We start from the raw sequence: 7058 nt of genomic DNA on the forward strand, positions 1-7058 counted from the left end.
CAAGTCACCCCACTGGTTGTTATCAAAATTGTGTTAGGAAAGGTAAATGAGACCCAATTTCTAAATGGATTTAAATACATGTTTAGTTGGGGCTAGCAATGAAGACGTAATAAATAAGGCAAGGGTGCTTATCTGGTTAGATTCCCTAATAAAAGCACACTTTTGGAATTGAGAAACTTTGGTAAATTTAGTTTGTTGGGAACATGGGCTATCATAAATGTTCACAACTATATATTTGACACATAAGTTGTAGGAAAACTTCACAATGTGATGGTTAAATTTGGGCAGGTTCCTCTGTGCTTTAGACACTTATTTGGGACATGTGAGGTCGCAACTATGATGGGCCCAATTCTGGAGATGAGCATGGACACTGTGACACATTGAAAAGTTGGATCTAAACTTGGAGTCCGAGATTTTGAGAAAATCCCAAAGTTCACTAAGGCAACAAATAAAGACTTGATGATATATAGGGTCATTGCTGAATTGGAGAAAGTAGTGGAGCTAGGATGGTATGGAGAAAAAACATATGCTGGAGAGATGCGAGAAGAGCAAAATGGGGTTAGTGAGGAAGCGAGAGCTAAATTAAGGAAAACAGAAGATGATGGATGATAACCCACAAGTATAGGGGATCATACAACCTTCGCGGGTAGTGTTACACACTCATTTATTGATTTGACACAAGAGGAGCCAAAGAATAATTATTTGTCTTAGCAGCTGAGTTGTCAATTTAGTCACACCTGTGATATTTGTGTGCAACAAAGACTTCAGTAGCACAGCAAAATAGTAGTAGTAACGGTAACAATAATAGTAGCAGTTTTATAGTGATTGTAATAGTAGCAACAACAATAGTAACTTAGCAAGATTCAATATATGATAAGCATAGGCACATGGACCGGTGATGGTTAATTATTTAGATGACATCAATCGTGTAACAGTTACACACTAGAGCGACACAGAACCAGCTCCAATTCATCAGTATCATGTAGGCATGTATTCCATTTATAGTCATACGTGCTTGGGATTAGAATTAGTATGACATCTTTTGTCCTACCCTCCTGTGGCAGCGGGGTCCATAAGGAGACTAAGGGATATTAAGTCCTCCATTTAACAGAGAGCCGGAGCAAAGCATTAACACATGGTGAATACATGAACTCCTCAAACTACGGCAATCACTAGAAAGAATCCAAATTATTGTCATGTTGCGGTATGCGGATCATAAAACGTAATAGGTGCATGCAACTTGCAAGCTAGGATCTAAACACTTCCATATTCAGAGGAAACATAATAGGTTTAGATCTGAAATCATGGCACTCGGGCGCTCGTGATAAGCATTAAACATAGCAAATTCATATAACATCAAACTAAGAACATAGTGGATACTAGGGATCAAGCCCTATCAAAATAACCCGATTACATGAGCAACCTCATCCAATCCCATCACCTAGCAACAAGCATAAAAAGGAATTACTCACTCCCGGCGTTGAGCATCATGGAATTTTTCATGGAGAAGGGATGGTAATGACAACGGCGACGGATCCCCCTCTCCGAATCCCCAAACGGACTCCAGATCGGCCCTCCCTGGACAGAACAGGAGGTGGCGGTGGCTCCGTTTCGTGAAATGCAATGAAATCTTCTCTCTAATTTTTTCCTCCTATATTGTGAATCTATAGGAGCCACATGGTCCCCACAAGCTAACAGGGCGCACCCAGGGGGTGGGTGCACCTTGTTGGCTTGTGGCCCACATGAAGCCGCCCTCGAGCAGGTGTTCGCTCCATAATTCTTCATATATTTCATTAAGATCCACAAAAAGTTTCATCTAATTCCGAGAACTTTTATTTCAGTACAAAATAACACCAAGGTAGTTCTACTGAAAACAACCCGAGTTGAGGTTAGTTTCATTCAAGTCGTGCAAATTACAGTCCAAAACAAGAGCAAAAGTGTTTGCAAAAGTAGATACATTTGAGACATATAAACTCCTCCAAGCTTAACTCGTTGCTTGTCCTCAAGCAATTTAGTTGCTAAACTAAAAGCGATGAAGAAATTTTTTACAAACTCTTTTGTTCTCGTTGCTATATATATGCTTACGTAGTGTTCAGGATTTCAGCATAGATCATAAATAACCATATCCATGATAAGAATTAGACATCATATTCACTCATGGAAATTGTCAGGGCTCTCGGATCGGGGTACCCAGGCCTGCCTACGTCCATCCTAGGGCCCAATACATGTTGTGGGCCCCTAGATGCTCCCCGTTAAGGCCCAGAGGTTCGTCCCTCATGAGGGCCCCTCCTTGCGAGGGGCCAATCATGGAGTTCTCCCAAGGTCATTTCCCGCGAGGCCCGCGGGAAGGAGGCGCTTCCTAACACTCCTCCCCCGAGGGGAGGACTCACCTAGGGCGGCCTATCGAGGTCGCGGGGTCTAACCCCATCACACGGATGACGTGAGCCACCCTGCACGATGCCAGGGTCGGTGCCAACGGGCGCAGACAAAGAAGCTTTCCCCTTTGGTGCTAAGGGAGCCGATCCAGCTGCGGGTTCCCAAAGCAACCCCCCAAAGGTTTCCTCGGTGCAAGAGGACTAAGGCTGGAGGCTCGGCAAGATGGAGATCACCCCCGAGCAAACCAGGGCGTCATGGAAAAGGGCTTTTGGAGGCGAAGACCACCTTTGTCAGGGCGGGCCGCAATCGTGTCCCCTTTCAAAATGGCCATTGTGGCAACCCTTTCCGCCAATTGTGTTTTCGGGGAAGAGGACCAAGGCCAGTTTAAAAGAGAGGCCCAAACTCCATTGCAGGGATGGGCTCCTCATTGTTTTCGACTAGGGCAAGAACCCGCCTTTGTAGTCGTCTTCCACCTGAAGCAATCTATACAAGCAGGATTCACTACAAGAAATAGGCTCATCTATGACAAAAGTTTTTGACCACACTCCAATTAGTCATAGATCCATGACTAAATTTTGCCAAATGGTCATGAAGGGTTAGAGAGGGTCCAAACCCTTGAATCGTATGACCATTTATGCTCATAAGGTCATAATCTCATAGCCCCAAATGGTCATTAAAATATTTATCATTGGCAAGGCATCATTGTGGCCTATCGTGACCATATTGTATGGTCATGGTCTTGAATGCAAATGACTGGGCATACACCTCAACGGTACACTTTCCTAAGTGCCATGGCTACATGTCAATTCTGCCCAGTTGTCGAAGATAACTAGATAGACATTCTAGCTGACTGGTAGGTCCCATATCAGATCAATATGACATATGGGGCCCACTAACCAACCCATGCTCGCTAACCGTACATGACACACAGGACCGAGGACCCCCATGACCGCTAATATGTAGATGGTACTTAGATACAGAGATAAATATAATAAAGAGGGGTCTAATATTTGGTTATGTGAAGACTTGGTTTTATTTCTTGTTTTACGTGATTTATTATATCCTGAGAAAATATAATTTCAGATTTTTTTCAAAAAACAAGTTCGAAATGAAAAAATAGTGTTGGTATGTAGGTTGTTCAAAAAACTATTTTCTGCCAAAGATGCACACACGAGATACAAAATCTATTTAAAAAAATTAAATGAATAAATCATGTTAATTGTAACACTAGTAACTTTAAAGAAAGTGTTGCATTAATAATTAGTGTAAAGGGGCAAAATTCCGGCCTCTCTCGACAGGAGTAAAATTTCTCATATACGCATTTTTTCGAGACTAAACGCAAACACTTTTCCCCTCCAATCTTCCCAGAATATTTTCACTTTGCGCTTAGGACCAAAAGCCCAATAAGCAAATCCATTATCTGTTCGATCCCTAACCCTAGGCACATCCACATCCTCCTCCATCCCGTCGCCGCACTCTTCCTTTCTCTCCACCTTCCCGTCGCCGCCCCTACCACGACTCATTCATCCCCTTCCACATCCCTACCCCCTGCAGGAGCGAACAATAAGCTTGTTTCCCCGCCGTCCTCTTTTGTTCTCCCGATTGGTGCAGTAGCAGCTACGTATGCGGTTCATGGCTACGGCTCTTGCGAACGCAGATCGACCGTCTTCGAGGCGTGGACCTACGTCAGCATCAAAGGTACCTCGCTCATGGTGCGTCCTCATTGACCTCCCTTTTCCAGTCCCTTTCTCTCAATCTTCCATATTCATGTCTCCCAGATCTGATCCACTGCGTCGAGGATGTGCACGTTCATCGTCGCCGTCGCCTACCGTGCCTCAAGTTGCCCTTCGAGGCGTTCACGGGGAAGCCATGCCATCCCGCGGCGGCGCCTCTGTCCCCCACCACATGTCGATGACGTTAAGTCTTTGCCCCACAGGTCGACGACATGGCGCGTCTTGGGCGATCCACAGTGCAGGATGCCATCGCGGTCAGGTTCCAGTGAAGAACAATGGTACAACGCGACACACTGCTATCTCCTTCCTGAACATGGGATGGGCCAGATCCGGTCGCTAATGGCCAAGTATTTACCCCTCTCTCTTAATACATTGTAATATCCATTAATCTGATTCCCCGTGTTCTCGTGTATGCATGCATGGCAGTTTGGCCCGAACTAGATGCGGTGGTGGGAGAAATAGTCTGATGCATGAAAACCATGATGTTGCACCGCTGCTAGCGAAACCGCCACACTTACTTGCCAAGACGTTCTCGGTCTCCACCACCCAGTCCAAATTCTGCTGATCCAACATTATCGGTTGAATTGGGCATGTGAGTACTTTTGACACCCCTGCTCTCTTCTTACTTACCTGTGGTGAGCGTTCATAGTGGTGTGGCATGGTGATGTGTTTGATGTGGTGGTGTACGATCATGCACTAGCGGATTCCTAGCAATATATACCTATCTAAACCAAAGGAAAGTGACCAAACTAGTAATTGTATGTCTACATGCCATGAGCATACTAGTTATGTACTTAATTTGTTTTGGATTGTACAAACAAATGTTTGCTACTTTGGCTCGTTGTACAACATAGATTCCCATTGCAGAATATACATTTATTTTGGATGTTTGATATAAATATTATTAAATGTGGTGTTAAGCCCATGAAATAAGGTTTTGATCATTCATTTTCGTCATCTCCAAATCCGCTCTGAATGACATAAAATTCTAATTGTTTTAACCATCAATTCAATACAAAAGATATTTATTTTATGTAACTCTCCCTATGGTAAATATGATATGATACTTTAACATGGGAAAACAACTTTGCAACTAGCCCAATTGTATCCATTATTGATGTTTTCATATATTAATTATCCCCTCTTGTATGCTTAATTTTACTTTACTGCGACCAATGTTTTTTGTTGATAATAAATAAATTAGTGATCGTATGCAAAAAGAATTGGCTGAACAACTGAGCGTACATAGTATGCTCATTTGACTCATTTTCAGGTTATGTGTGTGCTTCCAAATTTTCAGGTTGAGCGTACATAATATACATAGTATGCGAGGTGGCGCCGCAGAGGAAGGGCGTCGACTTCGCCTTCCTGCTCGAGCAGGCCTGGGAGCAGCCCCCCCGAGGAGCGGGGCCTCGACGCGGCCAGCCAACTCGCTTCCATGGACTCACCATTTGGTGAGTTGTCACGTCTAGCATGAACATGTTTTGTTTTTGTCACAGTTTGTTCAGTGAGTAAGCTTATTCAGTTCGTCGCTTCAACCATGCTTAGGTCAATTCGGTGGATAAAAAGTTCCATGATGATCATTTTCTACAAGATAATATCACGTCGGTAGTCTTCCCATCAAAAGGAGCAATCATGATCTATTTTCAGCACTTAGATTGAGATTGATTACATTCTCTTTGCTTGTATCGTAAACCAATCATAGTGTCAGCCACAAATCTCATATATGAAACATAGCAATGAAAAACATTATCATCTGAAACGTCTAATTAGAATATAGGATTACTTGATAACATTAATGGAGTTGATTTCAATAAATAAATAACTTAAGTAACATATAACAGTGGCACTCTCAATCGTCCACATGAGAACAAAGACAAAATATTTATTATTATAAGTGGAGGATATTGCTATGCAGTATGAGTATATTTGTATTTCCATAATTAAAATATAGTATGCGTTCTTTTTTTGAAACTAAAATATAGAGTATGTTCATCCGTAACGTGAGTATATCCATTGAAAATGTGGTATATTCATCCATGTAGTAGTATATACAGTGGTACTTGCAACCAAATAGTATAAATCTTTACTTTCAGGCTGATGGCCCAAGGCAGAAAGATTAAATGGTGCATATATGTACTACGTTTTGAGATTAGACTAGGAGTATATACTGCTTGTAAAACTAATTAACCACATTTACTTTTTTATTTCACTTATTTCTAGCTATATACTTCATTTTGATAAGAGGTTATAAACTACTCCTAGTATTTTTGTTGGTGAGTATATACCATGTACTGTTTTATTTGCGGGTATATACCATGTACTATTTTATTTGCGGGTATGTACCTAGTAAAACTCAGAAGTAAAAGTTGTATCTTCGTTCAGTAAGAGAGTATGCTCAACTGAGGAGTACATTCTATATATTGCTTGAACCATGTATAGTACTGTAAAAGAATCAGGCAAGTAGTCTTCGATTGTCACCACACCTCTTTACAAACAAGCAAGGGAATATATACATGTTTTGAGTTAATAAAATATAGATCCATATACTTTTCTGTTACCCCTGATTGCTTTCTTCGGATAGCTTTCAATAAAATATATCATGCGTGCAATTTTACTAGTTTCCTTGGTCTGAAAGCCTTACCATCATTTTCTTCTTGCAGGCGGCAATGGCAAGAGCATATTGTGTGGAGGAATAGGATGAGAAGAAACTTGTGGTTCTCATCCAATCTTTTTGGAACTCTCTTTATATGCGATTGTGCACTTGTTGGGTCCTTTTTCTGTGCGCTTGCACTTGCGGAAGTATTCTGTTGTGCGCATGTAAAATTATTTTGATGTGCCCTCGTTAGGCGTTGAACCTTAATGTGTGGAGTCGGTGGATGATGTATTGTATTTGATGTGATATGCTACTGAAATGAAATATGCATTTTATTTGCAATATTTTATTCT

The 7058-nt window shown here is 41.8% G+C and overlaps 1 long non-coding RNA gene across 3 annotated transcripts; it reads left to right on the top strand.

The window, feature by feature from the left end:
* Positions 1–3761: 3761 nt before the first annotated feature.
* On the top strand, positions 3762–6813 carry LOC123409496. 3 transcript variants are annotated; one of them, XR_006612859.1, is made up of 6 exons: positions 3763–4074; positions 4155–4387; positions 4536–4701; positions 5410–5563; positions 5658–5713; positions 6773–6813. It is a non-coding gene; the product is annotated as an uncharacterized LOC123409496 (long non-coding RNA). The 3 variants fall into 3 exon arrangements; XR_006612860.1 differs by lacking the exon at positions 5658–5713 and having other exon boundaries at positions 3762–4074; positions 4155–4456; XR_006612858.1 differs by lacking the exon at positions 5658–5713 and having other exon boundaries at positions 3767–4074.
* The last annotated feature ends 245 nt before the right edge of the window (positions 6814–7058 follow it).

This window comes from Hordeum vulgare, chromosome 7H, assembly GCF_904849725.1.
Source record: "Hordeum vulgare subsp. vulgare chromosome 7H, MorexV3_pseudomolecules_assembly, whole genome shotgun sequence".
Classification (NCBI taxonomy): Eukaryota; Viridiplantae; Streptophyta; class Magnoliopsida; order Poales; family Poaceae; genus Hordeum; species Hordeum vulgare.